At 58.8% G+C, this 21,577-nt stretch overlaps 1 protein-coding gene across 1 annotated transcript in view; it reads right to left on the bottom strand.

Annotated features, from left to right (window-relative positions):
• Positions 1 to 18,193, bottom strand: part of ELFN2 (extracellular leucine rich repeat and fibronectin type III domain containing 2) — a 41,943-nt gene extending 23,750 nt beyond the window's left edge. The window contains exons 1-2 of the mRNA XM_036301766.1: positions 18,038 to 18,193; positions 16,131 to 16,292 (exon numbers count right to left, since the gene is read on the bottom strand). The gene's annotated coding sequence lies outside the window, so the exon portion shown is untranslated. The remainder of the gene's footprint in view (positions 1 to 16,130; positions 16,293 to 18,037) is intronic.
• Between the last annotated feature and the right edge of the window lie 3,384 nt (positions 18,194 to 21,577).

Here is a 21,577-nt window from a genome sequence, read left to right on the forward strand (position 1 = left end):
GCTCTCACCTCTGCTGCCCGGATCAAACACTGCCTCTTCCGCGCCTTCCCTGCGCTCAACGCCCTTCCTCCTCTCCGTGGCATTGCCACCCCTCATTAATGCTCCCCACAGGTGCAGCAGAACCCCCCCCTGCCCAGCTTGCACCCTTCCTCCGCACAGTGGCTGAGGGAACGTCCCACAGCACAAGTGGGTCACCGTCCCGCTCAGCAGCTCCCAGTGCCTCCCTGTCCTCATCCCAACAGGCAAGACCCTCATGCTCAGGCTCGGCCCTGCCTCTGCAAATCTGCCCTCCAACACCCTCCTGTAAGGAGGGCACTAAACATACACACATACACAAACCATGCATGCACACGCATGTACATACATGACCCCCACCCATCCGGCACTGGGGCCCCCTGCTTCCTCCCATACTTGGGCCCCTCCCTTGACCCTGGCTCTACCACCATCAGCCTCCCACCCCTCCAGCCTCACCTAAGCACAGCAGCTCCGAGAACTCCCTCCCCAGTTCCTGGGCTCTTCCCACTCTGTGCCTGTCTGAAACACGCCATCCACACCCGATTCTGAATACCCAGAGTGGCCCCTGCTGCTGGGAGCAAACAGTCCAGATCCCTCTCCTGGCCTGGAGGGCTCTCTTGAGCTCTCCCTCCTCCCCAGAATCCCAGGTCCTAGCACTGTGACCTTCCCACCCTTCTCTGAACTCACACCTTCTGACCTTTACCCTCGAAATGCCCAGGACTAGCATGCCCTCCTGACCCATCTCCACCTTGTGAATGCCGCTGCTTAAGCAGGACTCCAAGCTGCCTCCTAGGAAGCCCTCTCGCCCAACCAGGCATCTACCCTCCCCCTTGGCTGTGGGATCCCCGACAGCAGGACTGTTCTCATTCACCCCGGCCCTGCGTCTTGCACAATGCTTGGCCCGCACCAGATGCTGTAGAACAATCTGCTGAATAAACGCACTTCTTTCCTCCCGGAGGCAGAGGGAACAAGTGCCTGAGCCAACAGCCAGCATGGATCCGGCCCTCCTCCCTTCCTCCCCAGCCTCCAGCCGCTCACCTGACCCACTACCATCCTTTCACCTTCCTCCCTGCCTCTGCCCTCGCCGGTCTGACTCCCATGGGGTCGGAATGAAATCCTCAGCCTTTCCTGACTTCATTTCTTCACCCTGCAGCTTCCGACCCTCGCTGCACCTGCTTATTGAATGCAGCCTGGTGGGCAGGACGCCCTTCTCACTCCTCCCAAGATCCTCATTACCTACCACAGAGCAGGAGCCCAAAAGTCTCCTGGAACACACAAAAGAGTGAGTGAGTGAGCGCTGCGTTCAAGTCCCACGCTTCTGCCTGGGCCTCTGTTTCCCCATCTGCACCCCACAGTCCTGGCCTGGCCTCCTCTGCGGGGGGAGCTGAGGCAGAAACCACCACAGATGGCATCGGCCTGGAAGTGCTTTCAGCACCATGAGTCACTCCACACCTGGAAGGGACTTGCAATTCCAAAGGATGGAAGACGGAGGCTGAGGCTCTTTCACACACTCATTCATTTAATACCATTGCTCAAGCCCTGGGGCAGGTGCAGGCATCCGGTGATCAGGACAGATGTGTCTGAGGAAGCTCACAGCGCCAAGGGATCGCACAGGAGGCCCCAAAGACCAGCCACTGCAGGAGGAGCACGGGGAGCTGCAGGACAAGGTGGCCCAGGCCGGGGGGGGGGGGGGGGGGGGGGTCCAGTCGGACCTCCTAGAGCAGTGGTTCTCAACCTTGGCTGCACATTAGAATCACCTGGGAATCTTTTTAAAATCCTGATTTCCGGGCCTCATCCTCCGGAAATTCTGTTTCTTTGTTATGGGGTGGGGCCACAACGGCGGCAGCAGGCAAGCAAGCTACCAAGGACAGGGGTGTAAGGGTGAGCACCTCCTGCCAACCCAGAACCTCTTGGGTGGGGCCACAACATGAGTAACAAAGAAACAGAATTTCCGGAGGACGAGGCCCAGAAATCAGGATTTTAAAAAGATCCCCAGGTGATTCTAATGTGCAGCCAAGGTTGAGAAGCACTGTCCTCGAGGAAGAGCATCCCTCTCTCTGGCCCATGGGAAACAATGAGTCCCCAAAGAGCCAGGTCAACTAGCAAAGGGAGCACCCCCCCCCCCCGCTTCTGCCCCCCCCCCCCCCCGCCCCCAAGCTAATGTCATCTTAGATAAGTGGCATCATGGGGAGGACCCAACCTATGAGGTTTTGTCCCCATTTTACAGATGAATAAAGTGAGGCCCAGAGAGCTAAAGCAACTTGCCCACAGCTCTTGGGCAGCAAAGATGGTGGGCCTCCTGCTCCTTCTGAGGCCCCTGGAGAGGCTGGGAAGAGTTTCTGGAACATTCGGCCTCTGAACTAAGGGCCCAGCTGCTCCCAGAGGCAGTAAGGAAAGCCACAGCCACAGGAAACAGGGGCCGCAGCTGGATCTGAAAATCGCCAAACACAGCCCAAGCAGACCCTCCAGAGGGGGAGCTGCCTAATGTGAGCCAGGGGGGCGGGGGGGGGGGGGGCTGCCCTGGGAGGCGCTGAGATTTCCTGTAACCACGCTGGGCCCAGGCAGCCTTCCCTTTAATGCATGCAAATGAAGGGCATAAATTTCTGCTTACTTAACTTCACAAATGTTAACAAGCTCATAAAAAATAAGTTATTCTTCCTGAGCTCACAGCACCCTTCGTTTGTTTAATTTTGTTTCTCCTCCCTCCCAGCCTCCTCTGTGAGAGAGAAAGGCCAAGTGGGTCTGTCTGCCTTCCCTCTCTCCACCAACGAGCCAGAGGGAAAACCCCAGGTGAGGAACCAGTAGGCCCAGGGGCGAGCCCTGCTCCCTCCCCGTGGCTGTGTGACCTTGGGCTCTGACTGAACCTCTCTGGTTTAATTGCCTCATCCACAGAAAAGGAATTGCACTTGCACGCTGCCTGCCTCGGGGTTAGTGTGAGGATCAAACAAGATAATCCCAGTAAAGTGCTTAGCTCCTTCCCGGCACCGTTCAAGCCCTCAATAAACCTTAGCCCTTGTTATTATGTAAAGGAGAGTTAAATACCCCCCCCCCCCCAATTAATCCATTTGTAGAGTTTTCCTCTGGGGCAGCTGACAGCTCCAAATACAGCCTGGGGATCAGTTCTGTTGGCCAGCTCAGTGTTGGATACAAACCCCAGTGCGATGCTGTTGGGCAGACCCTGAGCTTGGCTTTTACTACAGGCCTCACCACACCCTATTGCCTTACTGGGACCAGATGCACACCTTCAAGGGACCTGGCCTCTGTGGGGACGTGCGTCTGCAGGCCCTAGTTTAATCCCTCAAAGTTGGTCTAACTGATACATCATTAGGCCCAGCTGACAGATAAGGAAACTGAGGCTCGCAGGAGGGCAGCCCACAGTAAGAGTCCAGTCACCAGTCCTCGCCCATCTTCTCTCCTCAGCCTCTACCCCACCATGCCAGCTAGAGAGATGCCTCCTTGGCACATGAAAAAGCAAATGGCCCATTAACCATCAGCCAAGTAGTTGGAGAGACAGCGCTTGGCCTCCAGGGGCTCAGCGTGTTCTGGGACCAGGTGGGGAGCTGAGCAGGAGCCAGGACCTGTCCTGGGCCTCGTCCCAGCCCAGTGACGGACATGCCAACCCAGGGTGGCACTCCTGTGTGCCAAGCCCAGCAGAGCCCAGTGCAGGGGACTCCAAAAGATGGGAGACAGGGGTTAGGGCTGGCACGTTCCCCTCAGGTCCCCTCTATATCCTCCACCTTGCGGGCACCTCCAGGAATGGCCCTGGCCAGAAGCTGTACCTCGTTTGCAGTGGCACAAGGAGCCATGGAGTGCTTACCACAGACTAGGACTTCCATGGCTCACCGGGTGGGTGTGGGTGTGCCCATTTTCAGACAAGGAATTGGAAACACAGAGAAGCTAAGCAATTTGCCCAGGACCACACAGGAAGAAACAGAGCAAGTGCAGAGACCAAGGGCGAGGAGGCAGAACACACTCCTGCCTACTGATGTCCAGGGGAGACCTCGGAGGGACGCGGGCTCAGAGGATAAGAGGAACAAGACTGGGATGGAGGAGGAGGACCCGGGCAGCCCCATCATCGCTGTCCACTGTAGAGGCCGGTCCCTCTAAAGCTCCCATCACTGCACGCCCCTCGCTAGGCTCCTGCTTTCTCAGGCTCAGGCCACTCCATTCTTCCTCTCGCCAGTCTCAAATCGCGCCCCCGTACCTCTCCCCAGGCAGGTGCTGAACAAAGTCTCCCAGCGGTCCAGGGCCCTGCCCACGGGGCCGAGTTGGGGACTCAAACCTAGCTCCGAACATCCTCATCCTCTCCTTCCAGAAACTACCAGCTGCAGCAGGGGGAAGGGGAGGGGCCAGGGCCTTGATGGGCGGGGCCATGAGAGGCAGGGGTGGAGCCTGGTTGTGGGGGCGGGCTGAGAGAAAAGGCTGGATCGCGGTCCGGTCCTGGTTGCCCTGGCAACAGGACTAATTAATTCCAACTCCGGCTCCATCTGCGCCTCGGCTGGATGGGCGGTTTGGGCTCGCGGGTGTTTGTTTTGAAGGAAGGGGAGAGAAGGGGGAGGAGCTGGGAGGCTGTGGGGGGAGGGGGTGGCGGGCTGGCGAGGGGCCGATGTAGCATCCACACCCCCAACAGGAAGAGGCAGGCTGGGCCCCCAGAGACCATCACGGACCTCCTCGCCGGCGGAGGCGGCTCATCGAAGCCCCAACTGCGCCTGGCACAGTCAGCGGGCAGCAGTGCCCGTGGTGTGTACACACGTGCGCACACATATGCACGCACTGAGGAGAACACGGGCTCCACAGGGAGAGAGACTTGGGTCCAGATGCCAGCTCAGCTTTCTGAGTCTCAGCTTCCCCATCTGCAAAATGGGCAGCACCGCTGGCCTCAAAGGGCTCTTAGGAATATCAGAGGGAGGTCCCCAGTGCAGGGGCACCTGAGGGGTCTCCTCTGTCCTCTATTTGCTGAGGGTGATCTTGGTCAAGGACACAGAACCAGAGGGTAGCACTTTTGAGGAGCTGATGGTGTGGGAGAGGGAGATGGAGACCCCAGGCTCCGCCAAGTCCCAGTGGGTCTCAGAAGCCAGTGTAAGGATTCCGAATCTTAGCCCAAGGGCGGTGGGGAGCCAGTGACATGCTGGGGAGTTCATGCCAATGACAGCAGGGTACAGAATAAACTGGAGGGGCCAGGGCGATGGCCCAGGCCCGTGGAAGTGATTGGATGAGGTAGACAGGCAATGGAGGATTTGCGAGCAGGGCTTAGTTATCTACCAGGATGAGGACAGGAGACCCGGGGTGGAGTTCAGAAATGACTCCAGGGTCCAGGTGGGTGTCAGAGATGGTAGTGCCCACCCTGGAACAGGAGCCGCAGAGGAGGAGCAGATGGGCCCCGGGGGAGGAGGAGAGAGGGAGAGTCAGCATGGGACAAGTTGAGTTGTAGGAGCCAGAGGGACACCCAAAGGTCTTGTTTAGTGAGCAGGTGGCCATAGCAGATGCCCAACAGCCAGAGGCCGGGCGCAGCGGAGACGGAGCCTGGCCATCCCATGCACACGGCTGCTAAGAGGAGGTGGGGGAGTGGAAGCATCGCCCCAGAGCAGGGGCTGAGGACCAGGCCGGGAGGGAGGGTCACCCCTCAGACGGGTGTGGCTGGGAGTGGCTGCCCCACATGGCAGCACTTGGAACCAGACCACCTGAGCTCAAATCCCAGCTACCCTAACTGTGAGGTCCTGAGCAAGTAACTTCCTCTCTGAACCTCACTTCCCATCTGTAAAATGGAAGCAAAAGCAATACCTACCCTAGAGGTTTTTATGAAGAGGGCTGTCCCCCTGGAACCTCCAGGGTGTATCCTGGAGATGTAGGCTCTCCAGGGACCTGCTCTTTCAGGGCCGGGGGTCAGGCCACTAGCCTTCAGGGCCGGGGGTCAGGCCACCTACTATGCACCAGGTATCTCACCTGTGTTATAGACCATACAGAGTGGTGATCAAGGAGGAAGGGCCTGGAGTCAGATGGCCCCAGGCTGAATCCTGGGTCCCCTACTTATTGCCTGGGACTGGGGGAGGGCCCTCGCCTCCCTCAACCTTGGTTTCTGTGCATGTGAAATGGGGATCATGCGGGCACCCACCCATGGCTCTCAGGATTGTTGTGGGCATGAAATATGAAAACATGTGAAGCATTTGAAACCTACCTAGCACACAGCAAGCACTAAATAAATCATCATGTCACTACCACCGCTGTCGTCACGGCTCCTCCAATAACCCAAGCAGGTAGAGGTAGCCATTGCCGTGTGACCAATGAAAAGGACAAAGGCCCCTCCAGCCCTCGCGTCCAGGGCCTGGATTCGCTACCATCACAGGCTTCCCCCTTCCCTCCAGGACAGGGTCTGGGTCTGAGCCCTGCCCTGGCTACTCCAAGCTGTGTGACCTTGGGCAGGTCACCTCAGCTCTCTCCTGAGCCTTAGGTTCTTCCCCTAAGAAACGACGAGTCCCCTCCCTTCACCATTGTCTGAGGGCAGAACAAGGCAATGCACAAAAGGTATCCAGCCTAGGGGCTGCCCATAGTAGGTGCTCATAATAGTTATTATGATCAGTGATTGGATGTGAAGATCTGAAGGGACAAATGAATGCAGATAAGCTCCCACAGTGGGGTCTTGGGTGAGATGCCCTCTCTGAGCCACACAAGCACACCCCAGAGGGCTGCAGCCTGGGGTCCCTGTCCCCCTACTCACTCCCCCACACTCCTCCACCCAGGCCCCAGACTGTGCCACATCTATGCTCACCTCCCACCCTGCCAGCTCCTGCAGCAAACACACAGCCACGTGTGCCCCCTCCCAACCCTGTGACCAACTGGGCAGCCCCTCCCCTTCCCCCTGCTCTGCATCTGCTCAATTAGGGAAACTAGGGAGCCAGGGAAACAAAGACTTAATTTCTGAGCTAATCAGCCTGCCTCATGCTAATTACCATCCTCCCAGGCAGTATGGCAGACTTCCTGGGGGAGGCAGAGGGGGAGGCCGGTCCCTGGGAATGATACCCCCTTCCCCCAAAGCCTGAGCCATTTGCCAACAATGAAAAAGCAGGATGAGACGGTGGGGGGACCAGGAGGCTTGGGCAGGTAGGATTTCTGGGTGGCACTGGGTGCACGTGGCCAGAAGAAGGGGACACAGCAGGAAATGTGCCTGAGGGGTGTCCCCTGCACTAGCCCCACCCTCCCAGGGTTCCCTTCCAAGGCTCCTGCCCTATTGCGGGGCAGACTCAGGCTGGGGGGAGGCCCCAGAACAGGTGCCCAGTAGGTGTCCAGCCTACGGCTTTGGCAGACAGAGGGACAGATGGACATTTTTAGGCTAGAAAGTTGAGCAATGATCAGAGCGAAGCTTTTGGATCACAGCATAGCGTGTGTGTGCGTGTGTGTGTTGTGTATGAGTGCACAAACAAGAGGGCTCGGGACTGGGAGCCAGGAGGCCTGGGTTCAGTTCCCTGCTCAGACCTGGGCAACTCCCTGCCCCCCTGAAATTCAGACTGACCTCACCATGAGAGAGTTGGAGGGGATGAAGTCTAAGGTCACCTCTCCTTCAACAAATGCTTGCTGAGCTCCTACTATGCCCACACCAGGCTCAGCTGTGAACAGACAGGCAAGGTCCCTGTCCTAATGGCTTCCTGGAGGTGGACGAGGCCGGGAATCAACCCACAACCCAGGCGGCGGAGCAGAGGATGGAGAAAGGCCGCGCAGAGCATTGGCCCTGCAGGATGTGGGCCTGTGTGGCTGGGACGAAGCCACTGTAGGCAGGGCTTGTCACTGCACGTTCTAGAAAAGGTCCCGCCCAGCAATGAAACTTCAGATCATCAGAATTCACTGTGGGCCCCAGTGCAAATCTCTTCCCCTCTCTGGGCCTCAGTTTCCCCATTTGCAACCATGCAAAAGCAGGATGAGATGGTCTCCCAGGTTCATCTCAGCCCCCACAAGCAAGGATTCTCAGTTGTTTCTCCATCATGGGGGTATGTGACACCAGGATGCTGAGGTACAAGAAAGCATGCGTGTACACACACACACACACACACACACACACACACAGCTGATCATGTCCCAATCCTGGGCCCCACTGCACAATAGACACACCAGATGGACAGGTGTGCACAGTGAGGGGCTGGCAGCCCATCCCTTCAGCCCATCCTCTCCTGTTCCCAGGTTCCCAGGGTGCATGCTCACCTCCGCTGGCAGAGGGCACCCCCCCTTAAATTACCTCCCTCTCACCCTGTCATGCAATCGTCACAGCTACCCCCCACATGGAGTGCCTACTGTGTGCTCAGTGCCCCCATGCCTCATTGCACCAAATTCTCACAACAGCTCTGACAGGTGAGTACCGTTACCCTGTTGTACATATGGGGAAACTGAGGCTCAGATAGGTCAGGTGTCTTTCTCAGTAGATGATAAGCTAGGGACTTCAATCCAACCTGATCCCAAGCTGCCACACCTACCATGTACCAGGACCACCTTCCTGGACCAGGGGGCCTGGCCGGCCCAGGCCCTGCCCAAGCCGCTCTCCATGGATTACCAAGGGCACTCAATACGGCAAGGTGGTTAGGAAGGTGCCTGTGAACCAACGACCCAGGTTCAAATCCTGGTCTCACCACTGACTCGCTGTGTGACCAAGGGCAGGATCCTTAGCCTCTCTTTGCCTCAGTTTCCCCATCTGTAAAATGGAGGTAATGCTATTTTGTTGGGTTGTTGTGAGGATTTAATTTCTGTAAAGTTCTTAGAATAGTGTCAAGCCCAGGGTGGGTGTTGCTTAGGTGCCGTTAAAGTCGTTAAATAAAAGGAATAAATGATTCCCTTTGATTATATGGGCAGTCTGAGAATTGGGGTCCATGGAGGGTAAGGGGCAGAGATGAATTCGAACCCTGGACCCAAGACACAACAGGGAACATGCCAAGGAGGGGACCCCTCCCCAAGGTGGATCAGGATAGCCCCCCTGTGCCCGAGGGGAGACATTTGGGTTGTGGAGTCAGGGGCGCCCCGCAAAGGGCCGAGGTGAATCCCACCGGGGTAAACACAGGTGGCGTACGCATGCTTCCAGAGCCCGCCTGTGACGGGAGGGGCAGCAGCTCATCCTCTACTTTATATAAAGAGAGCACGTGGCAAGCCTCAGTCAGAAGAGAGGTGTATACATTCCTTTACATGTACTCTTTCCAACACACAGCAAACGCACATGAGTCACCCAGGACACACACACACACACACACACACACACACACACACACACACAAACACACACACACACAGCTTTCATCCATCCAACCCCTCATGGGGCCGAGGAAGGGGCACCCAGGCTGCTGGGAACAGACGGGGCAGGCCAGAGAGATGTAGGGAGATGGAGACAGAGAGGGAGCCACGGACAGGGTGAGAGACACCCGCAGGGTAAGAAAGCTGCCTCAGGCCCCAGGGGAGGGAGCGGGGGGCTACTCAGAAACAGCCACTTCATGGCCCAGGCAACGTGGAAAGTGAAAGTGCCCCAGCCAACAGCGGCTGGACCCGGGTTCTACCCTCAGCCTGGCCACTCACTGCTGTGTGACCCTGGGTCAGCGCCTCTCTGGGCATCGCCTGCCAGGGAACGGAGACCCTACGGCTCTGGCCCTTCAGCTCGAGGTCCTGGCTCCCCATAGAGGCCTGACTCCAACCTCTCCCCACGTCCCCCAGTGTCTACAGCAGCCCTGCAGACCCAGATGGTCCCTAAGGACAGTCCCCCCACCCGGCACCCTGAGCTTCCCCTGAAGCCAGGACAGAATGTCCGGATCGGCCGCCATCTCAGCCAGGCCAGCCACCCAGTCCCCAAAGCCCCTCCCCTGCCATCAACCCAGCACTGAGGCAGACAGGGGAGAGCAGGGCAGGAACAGGAGTCAGCAGGCACCCAGCACGTGCCTGTGAAGAGGATGGATGCTGCCTCCTGCATCGTCTCACTGCATCCTCATAACGGTCCTGGATCCCATTGCACAGATGAGACACTGAGGTTCACACAGTGATCTGCTCAGAGCCACGCAGCCTTCGAGGGGATGAATGAGCTGGGATGTAGCCCACGCTGCCTACTCCAAAACTTACCAGCTCATTGCAAATCTTGTTCAGCAGGCACTGGGGAGAGTGGGAGGAACCAGAGAGGCAGACACAGCCACATTTTCTGGGCCAGTATCCCAGGCCTCGGGACTCCATAGGCCACAGCCTGTCCCCAGCAGCCTGAGAAGTGGTGGCTGGGAGGGCCGTTAAAGCCCTGCCTAGCTGCTCCCACCACAGCAAACCCAACAGGTAGCTAGCATTTATTGGGCACTCACTGTATGTCAGGCACAGCGCCAAGCACTTTCTAGTGTCAACCTTAGGAGGTAGGTACTATTGTTATTCCCATTTTACAGATGAGGATACTGAGGCCCACAGTGTCTGTTATGGGTAGAATCAGGAGTTAAACCCAGGCCTGGGCCCAAGTGCTTGACTACTGCGTCATCCACTCGCAGCCCCAGGAGTCTCTCCACTCTGACTCACCATCCCCAAGCCCAGTGTCTGGCACACGCAGGAAAGACCTCACTCCTTAAGCCTCTGTTTAGCTCCTGAGCCACCGTCACTGGGGCACCCACTCTCCTCTGCCCACCCCTCTGTGTGGCCCATCTCCTCCCAGGATGCTTGCGGGCCTTGGTGAACTCCCGCATCGGCCCTTGAGGCCCAGCCCTGGGTGCCAGGGGTAAGCTCTGACTTCCCATAGACCTCAGACTGTGTCCTCAAGGACAGAGGCTGGGTCTCAGCCTGAGGCCCAGAGACGGCTGGAACTAGCCAGGGTCACAGCAAGTTCGAGGAAGGCAGGAGCCTATGGCCCTTGTCTCCACCTCACAGCTCCCTCTTGCACCTGGAAAGATTGCAGCTGGGCTGGAGCTGTGGCCCAGGGTGGAGGAGGGGCGGGGGAATGGTTTTGGGCAGCTTCTAGAACTCCTGCATGGTTTTACCAACCATGCAGTCCCTGGCAGCCCTGTGGGCCTACTGTGTACAGGTACTTCTCTCTCCAACCTGCCCTCCAGGAGCCGGGCAGTGCCCAGGCAATGTCCCCATTTCACAGATGAGCAAATGGAGGCTCGGGTGCATGTACCTACTCAGCATTGGGTTCTAAGCCACCATGCCTTACTTCCAACCACAGAACAGTCCCTCCTGTAGTCCCTGCCCTGAATCCAACCCCTTCCCAGGCCTCAGGGACTGCCTCTTCCAGGAAGTCTTCCCAGAACTCAGGGAGCCTCCACTCAGTGGGACTCTCCTCTCCTACATTCAGGGGGCAGATTGAGCACCTAAAACCCACAGTGCCTCCACCCTCAGACTAGGGCTCCTGGGAGTGGAGGCTCCATCCCCCCTCAGATGGGGACTCCCTGAAGTCAGGGCTGTGTCCCCCTCAGACAAGCATCCTGACGGCATGGTTAGGCCCCCCACTCCCCTAAGACTAGGGCTCCCTGAGGACAGGGTCATCACGCTCTCCTTCCTTCAGACTAGAAAGTCATGGGGGCAAGATTCTTACCCCCTCCTCCTGCCCTCCACCCACACAGCCCCCCAACCTGGGGTACAAGACTCTGCCCCCAGACCACAAAAACAGGACCCCAGACCGTGCCCAGCCCCCTCCTCTCCTCCTGGAGGTCCTCCAGGCCTAGTCCGTACCAGGCAGGCTACCCTGCCCCCCAGGCCTGGCCATGAATCCCACCTCTGTTGGGCACCACAGACCCCCCTTTCTCCTCCCCAAACAAATGGGGTCTTGAGCGAGACACTGGAACAACCACGCACAACGCCAGATCTATTCCCTGGCCTCGCGTGGCTGCCAGCAGTGGGGGGGCAGGGGGGTGGGGAGGCATCCAGGCTGGGGAAAGCAATCTATTCATTCCACAGCCCCTCGAGGTCCAGCCTCTAAAATTGGGGCCACTCTGAACTCCATCCTGGGACCCACAGCCCGCTCCCTGGGTAACCCCAGAGCACACCCATCCCAGGAGCCTCACTGTTCCCTCCTCTCTCCGGTCACACGCAGGCAGAGCCTCTGAGCCTAGGTCCAATCCCTGCTCTGTTCTCTACACAGGATTTCCCCAAACCTGAGTATGGCATTTGCCAAAAGGCTTTAATAACCCCTACTCTGCAGGGGCCGCTGTGACTGTGAAGGGGTTAAGGAAGGGAATGTCCCTAGCACATAGTGGATACTGTTACAATCAGTTTCCTTCTCCTCTTTGATCTCTCTTTCTTTCTTTGGGGGGGATGGAGGGGGCTAGCAGGGCAGAAAATGGCTTGTCCCAAGCACTTAAAATGTCCCCTATTCAGAAGTCAAAATCTCAGATCCCTCAGGCGTGGGCAGTGGGGCCTTCCAGGACTGGGGTGATTCAGCAAAGGCTGTTTTTCCACCTTGGGGAGGCGGGGGAGGGTGGGGAGGGACTTGGAGCCAAGCCTGCAAATCAAAGCTCAAAGTCCACTGCCTCCCAGAAGCCCGCCAAGATTATTAAGCCAGCCAAGACATTACCCCCACTTTGCAGACAAGTACACGGAGACACAGAGTGGTTAAGTAATTTACCTAAGGTCACACAGCTAATGAACTGATTTGACAGTTCAGGCTGCTACCAGAAGCTCTTCCTTGTGGCAGGAACCTTTCCTCCTGAAGAGGTGTTCTGTGGTTTTGTCTGTGTTCAAAAGACAGTCCAAACTCCAGCCTGAAAGGCCAGGCTTCCAGCTGGGTGGTGTCGTGCAGCAGAAAAAAACGGTTGACCTGGAGCCAGGCCAACCTGGGATCAAATGCTAGCCCTGCCACCTACTTCCAGCTGTGTGTCCGCAGGCAATTTGCAAGCCTCCCGTGCCCCGCATTCCTCATGTATAGAATGGGATGCATTCGCTAAATGCGTATTTATTGAACATCTACTATGTGCCGGGCCCCATTCAAGGCACTTGGGATCGAGTAGGGAGCAAAACAGAAAAAACTGCTTCCCTCATGGAGCTGAAAACCTGCCACGGCGGGCGGGTGCGTAACGAGCAAATAAACAAAATAGCATCTGCTTGTGTCAGGGACTAAAAGAAAACAGGAGAAGGCCCAGATCAAGCAGAGTGGTCAGGGAGGACCTCCTGGAGGAGGCGATAATGAACCGAAACAGGAGACAGCCAGGCGACGGCGCCCAGGAAGCAGCAATGAGCAAAGAAGGAACAGCAACTCCTGCAAAAGGAACAGCAAGTGTAAAGGCTGGAACATCAGAGGAGACCCAGAGCATGTAGGAAAACGCCTGGCACACAGCAGATGCCCCATAAAGAGCAGCTATTGGTGTGATTGCTCTAAGACCTCAAGCTCCTTGCGCCTTGCTTTCTTCTTCTGGAAAATTGGGTACTGTGCAGGTTCAGGGGACGCCCGGGTCTCCTCCGCAAATATGAATGCATTTAAAGTCACGCTCGTTCCATTGCTTTTCCTCCCATTTTGCAGGTGGGGAAACTGACCCTCCCAACACCCCACAGACCGTAAATGGGAACATGAGGATGTGAACCTGAGTCCTATAATCCCAAACCCTCTGCCCCTGCCGGCTTTCTGTGGTCTCACTGCACACAGAGCACTCGCTACGTCTCCTCATCCCACCCCAAGACAGCGCTCACTGCTAAAACGTCTCTTCTTGGGATGAACTGAGGTCTGTGCCTGGTTGGTCCACCTCTGCCCTTTGGGGCCGCTCAGGATAGCCCTCTCCCCTCTTCGCTAGCTCAGCCTGAAATGTGAAGCAGTCTGGTGGGTTAGAAAGAACAGCCATGGCCCAGGAAGCACCTCCTAGGCCCCAGGCCCTGTGCACTAACTTTATTCCCTGCCTGAGGTGAAGTAGGCATTCTTATCATCCCCATTGTACAGATGAAGAAACTGAGGCCTAGAAATGGCAAAGAAATGTGCCCATGGCTACCCACCTAGAAACTAGCAGAGTCAGGATCTGAACCAGATCTTTGTCACTCAAAAGACAGCCATCCATCACTCCCCAAGGCCCTCAAATGCCCCTCTTTGGGCATCCTTTCAGTCCTTGCCTGGCCTGGCCCCTGGTGGTGTCAAGGAGGTTGAAGGGACTGACTTTCCCTGAATCTGTTACTCCCAAGGCACCCCCACGCTGTGTGCTGTGAAGAAAGCCAGAGGGAGGGGGCTCAGGCATGAGCGAGGGGACAAGGCCCACTGGGCTAAAGCGCACACACAGGGCCCCGGAGCAAGCAGGGGGGGAACATGGGACAGCACCCAGGCACACCTGGGCCCATCCTGGCTCCGCCACCAGGGTGCTGCGTGACCATCACGAGGCCCCCCTCTCCTGCCCCGCTTCCTGCTACCACGAGGTCAGCCCAACACCTCACCACTCGAGGGTCAGGGGGAAAGGGCACACACATGAAGGCAGGTCTCTGATGAGAAGGCACTGCTATCCCCACCCCCCAGGGCATGCCAGAAAATCATTTCAAATTCCGTTTCAAAAGGAATGTTGATAGTGGCGATCACTTACTGAGAGTCTGTTAAGTGCGAGGAACCACACCAGGGGCATCACATACTTTATCCCAAGTGACAGCAACCTCGAGAGGCATGTACATCTCCATTTCACATATGGGGAAACTGAGGCACGGGGTTTTACAGCTGTACGTGCTAGAGCCAGATGACTCTGAATGGGAGGGTAGCAGAGGCTCCCGGGGGAAGATGAGGCCTGGTGAGCTGGACATTTGGGGAGGCAGGAGCCCCAGGGTCAAATCCCAGCCCCAGCGTGTGCCCACTGCGTGACCTCAGGCAAGTCGCCTCCCCTATGATACCTCAAAGGCAGGCACAACAAGTGTGAAGGATGGGAAGGCAGTCCTCTGGGGGCAGGATGGAGGATGCATCCAGATGGGGACTTGTACGTTCAAAGGCCCAGAGGAGGGAGGGCTCCAGGAGGCAGAGGGAGGAGAAGTTGGCCACAGAAGTGAGAGCGAGAAGTGAGAGGAAAGGACAGACAGAGGGGACCTTGGGAGGAGGGACACTGGTGGTGCAACAGGGTCCAGTCTGGCCACAGGACAGGCAGGATGAGCACTGGATGTGGGGATACAACTCAGACCACCCACTGTGCCCCACTTCAGCCCACGTCAGCCTGTGTCCACCACACCACGGCACGGCAGCAGCTCCTACCCTGTCACACCCCCACTGTCCTCCTGGAGCCCCCATCACCCCTCCCATCCCCGCACAAGCCCCTCCAGAGCCCCAGCCCCAGCCCTTCCCTGAGGACCTCAACACCTCAGCAGCCACAGCCCCCCACGTGGGGACCATCACAGCTTAGAGACGCATCTCCCTCTCCTTAGCAACCGCCAACACCCAGGCCAGCCTGCAAGCCTCCTCCCCGGTCTCCTCCTCTCTCCATGGAGACCACATTGCCACAGAGGCGGGTCCCTCTCCACGTCACTCAGCAACCGACAGGACAACAGCTCCCTCCACGTGGCCACCACCAACACAGCCTCAGTGACAGCGACAGCCTCAGCCTCTCCTCTCGGGGCAGCCGCCAGCCCCAGCCAGGACAGAAGGGCTCCTGCAGGCCTGCCCGCCGGCCCTGGCCCATTAGTGGAAGCCTGCTCTCCCTGCCGCCTCAACACACAAGCCACTGGATCAGGCCAGGTACTGATTCCGCCCAGCGTTTCCCCTGCTCACTCCCAGCCCCTCAGGCTGCCCTTCTCTACAACAGAAAGGCCCCACCTGAGTGAGAAGAGGCCATGTTCTCCCAGGCCGGCCCAGGAAGCCAGCCCCTCACCCCCTCCAGGTGCACAGATGCCCCAGCTGGCTGGGCTGCAGGCAGGCCTGCTCAGCGTCTCAGCTGGGAGAAGAGGCAGGAGTGGGGGGGTGTCTGAGCCAGCAGCCAGCAGCGGCTTCCTCCCCAGCCTCCCAGTGGACCAGTCCCAGCCCCCAGAAGGCCTGCCACTCTACCAGCTGCCTCATGGGCCCTGTGGAAGGGAAGCTGAGGAGGGGCGGGTTGGGGTGCCCGCAGCTGGGGGCAGGGCTGGGCAAGGCAGGAAGGGACAAACAGTGGGCAGAGGCTGGCCCACATCACGGGTTGGCAAGGCCAGGTCATGTGAGCCGGGCTCACCTCCATCCACACTCACACGCTCGGGAAGGACCTTGTCCTTACCAGCCGTCTGCGGGCAGAGGGGGCCCCTGTGGCCAGCAAGGCTCTGTTCCTGGCCTGGTCTCAGGGCGGTCCCCGCAGCAGCAGTGGTGGCAGCAGCGGTGGCAGCGGGTCTCAGGTCCTGGCCCAGCTCAGGCAGCAGCAGCTCCTCACCCAAGTCCTCTCCTGTGGAGGCGAAGGGAGAGGGAGGGGGAGGGAGAGGAGAGGCGGGGAGAGGGAGAGGGAGGGGACAGCAGGAGGGAGGGAGGGAGGAGGGAAAAATGCTGAAGTCTTGAAGGGTACACTCACTTCTTTCTTAGGTTTCCCATGGCAACCGAATATACCACAAATGAATATCAGTGTGAGAGAGAGGGAGGAGAAAGAGGGAGGGAATGGAGGGAGATGGAGGCAGAGATAGAGAGAGATCGAGGCAGGAGATGAGGAGATGGGGGCAGGGAGATGGAGAAGAAGGATGGGGCAAGAGAGATGGAGGGGAAGGGCCTCCAGGCCCAGATGGAGAGCTGGGGGCTCCCCACCAACCCCATTGGATTCAGAGGCACGGGAGGGGCCAGAGGCCACAGGACTTCTTTCAATCCCGCCATGGCCTCTTGGGCAAGAGGAGCAAGCAACAGATGGATAGAGGTTCTGAGAGCCACAGGGCCCTCACACACACACACACCCCACCCTCTCCACCCCATGTCCTTCACTGCCTGCTGGGCCCCAAGTCATAGTCCCAGTCCCAACCTCACTCAGTCATGGACACACACCCAGGTGGGAACGGCCACCCACACTGCCCTGACGCCCACACACAGCCTTCCCCTTCTCATGCCCAACCACGCCACCCTTCTGCTGGTCACCCCAACAGCAACACGGCCCACTCCCCTCTGCTACAGGGAACAGGCACCCTCTCCTAGCGCACATCTCTGATTCAGAACTCTGCAAGGCCCTGCACCCCCTCCCCGCGTGCCCACAGCCTGTGCCCCACTTCCCACCATATGTGCTCACACACCCTAAGAGCAACATACCTGCTCGACCTCCACCTGCACAGGCTCACTCGCAGACAGACGTGCCTGGCGGGACCGTCCCTCCATCTGTGCACGCACGTGCACACCACGCACTCACCCCCTCCCCTTGGAGGCCCCCCTCTCGGTCTGGCCCTGCACCCCCACCAGCCCAGATGGTCCTCCCGGTCCTCCCCATCAGGCAGACGCTCACACCTGGGCCCCTTGACATAGCCATTCCCAAACAAATGGAGGCCCACCGGAGCTGGCAGCCAGCAGCACAGCACAGAAACACAGGCCCCCTGTGCTGTCTCAACTCCGTTACAACTACCCAGAGGCGAAAAAAAAAAAAAAAGCAGCAGGTTTGCTCCAGGAAGGGCTCCCGGGCCCAGGAGGGTCACTGCTCCCCATTCTGCACCAGCTGCAAGGCTCACACTTGTCCCTGAGCCCAGTGGCCAGCAGGGACAGGACAGCACCCCAAGTCGCACGCATACCCTCACACACAACCTGCACCCACAGGACACCAGGACAGCAACCAACACACCACACTTTCACACTCCCTCAGACACACGTGGGTACACAGCCCCCGATTCACTGTACACAGCTGCCCGCAGAAGGGGCCCACCTCAACACACAGGTGCTCCTACATGCCTGGAACATGCACAGACACACGGTAACACATGGAAACAAAGTGGACCACCCCCCCACACACAGCTTTCACCATAGACACCCACACAAACCTGCCCGTGGGCACAGGGGTCCCCTACACAGCTCAGGGGTCAACACATCCAGGCCCCAGACATGCCCCCTCACATGGTGACCTACTCCCCGCCCTCCAGCACGCACGTGGGCACACCTGCACACCGCACAGTCCTCCCCGGTCAGTTCCCAGCGGCGTCCCCCCCGCCCCCCCATCCCGTCCACACCCACCTGACACACACATCCTCGCCAGCAGCTCCGCGGGCCCTCGCCGCGATCGCCCCCTGTCCGCGGGCAGGCCAGGACCCGCCAGTCCCCCGCCCCGCGCCCGCGGGTTTACGATCCCGCGCACCGCGCCGAGCCCAGAGGCCGTGAAATTGGCTGCGAGCGTCAGGGGATGCGGCTGCAAATTCTAAGCACAGGGAAGGCAGGCGGAAACCCGCCGGCTGGCCGCGCGCGGGCGGGGGCCCCGCAGAGCCGCGGGCAGCTGGGACTGTGAGCCCGCGCGGGCGGGGGGCGGGGGGCGGGCGCCCCCGGAAGGGGCTCGGTGCGCGCTCCGGCCCCGCTCCCGCCGCGCCCCTGCCCGCCCCCGCAGCTCCCGCCCAGCCGGCCCGCCTGCCCTCCTCCGGCCCAGCCGCCGTGCCCAAGCCCGGCCCGGGACTGCGCCTAGGTGCCCCGCTGGCCCAGCCCGGGACGCCTACCGGAGACGAGCACAGCACATCCTGCTGCCCTCCAGACCCAGACAGGCCTCGGCCAGAGCTAGGCGACTCTGCGTCGCCTCCTCCAGGACGCCTTCCCGGCTTTCCGGCCTCCTCCCCGATTCTTTGCTCCCCACCACTTCCCTCCTCTGGCCTCTGCTCACACGCACAGCCGCAGGCTCAGCAACACCCGCGGCCTCGCACCAAAGAAAGGGAGCGGGAGGGCATCGCTCTGTCCAAAGATGCGAGACGCTGGGTTCCCCCATCCCCACCGCACTTCATGCCTTTACCGGCTGCGCGGCCTTGAACCCGTGACCACAGACTCTGCCTTGGTTTCTGATCGATGCAACAGGAATGATGCAGAGGATGGTTCTGAGAATTGAATGAGGGGCTCTAGACCAGCAGCCAGTGAACCGGGAAGATTATTCGTCAGTATACGTCAGTATCAGCCTCCTTCTTGCTGCTGTGTCACCCCAGGCAAGGCGCCTCACTTCTCTGAGCTCAGGCTCCTCTGGAAAATGAGGAGGTGTGTGGGAGGAGTCCAGGAGATGGCTGGGAATACATAGCAGCCTCTTCAGCTGCCAACTGGGTGCATTAATCTGGAAACGCATTTAAAACGCAGGTTCTCGGGCCCTGCATTGACCCTACTGAATCAAAGTCTCAGCAGGCAGGGCCCAAGAACCTGCATTTAACAAACACCCAGAGACTCGGCGCTCCCTGACGAAAAGGATAATGCTTCATTTCTTAGTTCCGAGTGTATGGTCTTCTATGGCTGATCCCCAAACTACATCCCAGCCTCGTCTTCCCAAAATCCACGTCAGGCTTCCGGACCTCCAGACCTCAGCTCCCGTGTTCTCTGCCCCTGGCCTGCCCCCGCCATTGGCCCCGGGCCTCTCTCACAGCCCTCCAGCCAAAATTAAACCAGATAATAGAGTGTTTCGCTGTGTGCCTGGCAAATAGCAGGTGTGTGATCACGGGAGACCTGCAAAGCCCTGAGCAGAAGTGGTTCCAACCAAACAAGGCTGGCTCAGCACGCGGCCTCCAGCCTGCAGCACCAGCCCCACCTCAGTGGGGTCACAGACAACAGGGAACCGCCGTCAAGCGAGCCTCACTGTGTACAGGCCCCACGCTGGGCGCGTGACAAGAGTCCCACATGTCTCGTCTCTCCTCCAGGACAGGCGCTCATCCCTGCAAGTCCTGCCTGAGCCCCCAGCACAGAAGCTACCCCTGGGGGAGACGTGCTCCTAAGGGTGTGAACGTCAGCCTGTAGGTAAAAGGAAGTTGTTCAACAAATGCTGTTTGAGTCTCTACCTGTATGGAGCCGAGAGACAGACAGGAAATGGCTCAACAAGCAGAGCCAGCCCCTCCCCCTTTGCCATGAGAAGGTCAAGGAAAGGAGGGGGGAGGGCATGCCAACCCCACAGCCTCTATAGTCCCAAGATCCAGGGAGAATTGTGGGAGGAGAGAGATGATAGAAATAAGCCAAAGAGGGAAACAGTCAGGCCTGAGTCTTGGGGTTGGGCCCAGAGCAGCCCTTGGAAATTGCTCCCCACGCCCCCACTGAGAGAAGTGACACACACAGAGTCACACATACAACGACGTACCCTGTCTCCCCCTCCAACCCCTTCTGCACATTCAGCTGGGGGGTAGGCGGCTCCTAGGCCCTCCCTCCTCAAGCCTCCTCAGGCCCCCAGCCCTGCTCCAGGAAACAGGTCCTATGCATTTCGGGGGGGGGGGGGGGGAGTGAAGGCTGAAAATAAGGGAAGGAAACATCGCGCTCGCGCACACACACACACACACACACACACACAGCCCAAGACCCACTCCAGGGAACCAGGAATGAATCTAGGAGACAGATGGGAAGGGGGCGGCAACTCATCTACTTGACACCTACTATGTGCCAGACACAATGCTACACACTTGGTATTCTCTTACATAAGCGACATACAGGAGTTAGGAATTCGGTACCGTGATCCCCACTTTACATTGAGGAAGCAGGCCCTGTGGAAGTGGAAGTGAACTTACTTGCCCAGGACATACCTCCAGGAGGAAATAAGGCAGAACTTGGACCCTGAGCCCCTGCCCTTTCCAGGAGGGAGACGGGGAGAGTGTGGCGGAGTGGTCTCACAGCCACTGCTGAGACCGCAAGAGACTCAGGGCCTGGAGAAGCTGGTGATCCTGAAGCAGCGTTCCCGCCACCCCCTAGGGGAGCCCCACAGAGTGCCCACTGTGCGCCCCAGCTGTGCAGGTGCTGTGGGACAAGGGAGCAGGCTGCCGGACTGTCACAGGTCACTGTGGTGGGAGGGGCGAGGAAGGAACAGGGAGAGGGCCGAGACCGTGGACGCACGCATGCCTCGTCTGGAACCCCTCTGTTTCTGGTCTGCGCAATGAGGACTAAGATGAGCCGCTCAGAAAGCTTGGGGGATCCCCTGCCACTTACAGAGGGCTTCACACCGGGCCTGGCTCGCAGACTCAATGAATATTAGCTAATATCTTCATTGTTATCATCACTGTAATTATTGCCATCAGCAGCATCGAGCAGCCAGCCTGCTGCCTCTGCACCCCAGGTGTCAGCTTGCCCAGGTGGCTCTCCGGAGCCTCCCTGGGGACGGTCTGCAGAGCTGAGGGGGAAGGGAGGAGGAGGAAGATCTATTATTCCACCCCCCCAAAGACACATCCCCAGTAATAGGGGTGGTGCCTCCGCCCCAGGTGCTAATTGAGCGGGAAGAAGGTTAATTTAATAGGGGATGGGCTGGGCAGCAGGAGGCAGAGGATTGGGTTAACCTTCTGGACTATTAAGGCTACCCCTTGCTAAGGAGGCTGGGCTTCGAGGCAATCCTGCTTCCTGGCTGCCTGCTCTGTACAGCACTCCATCGCAGCACATTGGGGAAAGGGGGGAGGGGGCGGAGGGAGGGCCTGGGCCCAGGGCCACTGTAGCTGCAGTGGGTGAGGGTAACCACGAAGTGTGTCACCCTGGCCCTGCACGTGGTGCCACATTCTCACACTCACTCATCCAACCTGCAAGGCAAGCAGCGTGGCCCTGCACAGTCAGGAGAGGTGGCCCCCTTGTCAC

This window comes from Myotis myotis, unplaced genomic scaffold (genome assembly GCF_014108235.1).
Source record: "Myotis myotis isolate mMyoMyo1 unplaced genomic scaffold, mMyoMyo1.p scaffold_m19_p_3, whole genome shotgun sequence".
Classification (NCBI taxonomy): Eukaryota; Metazoa; Chordata; class Mammalia; order Chiroptera; family Vespertilionidae; genus Myotis; species Myotis myotis.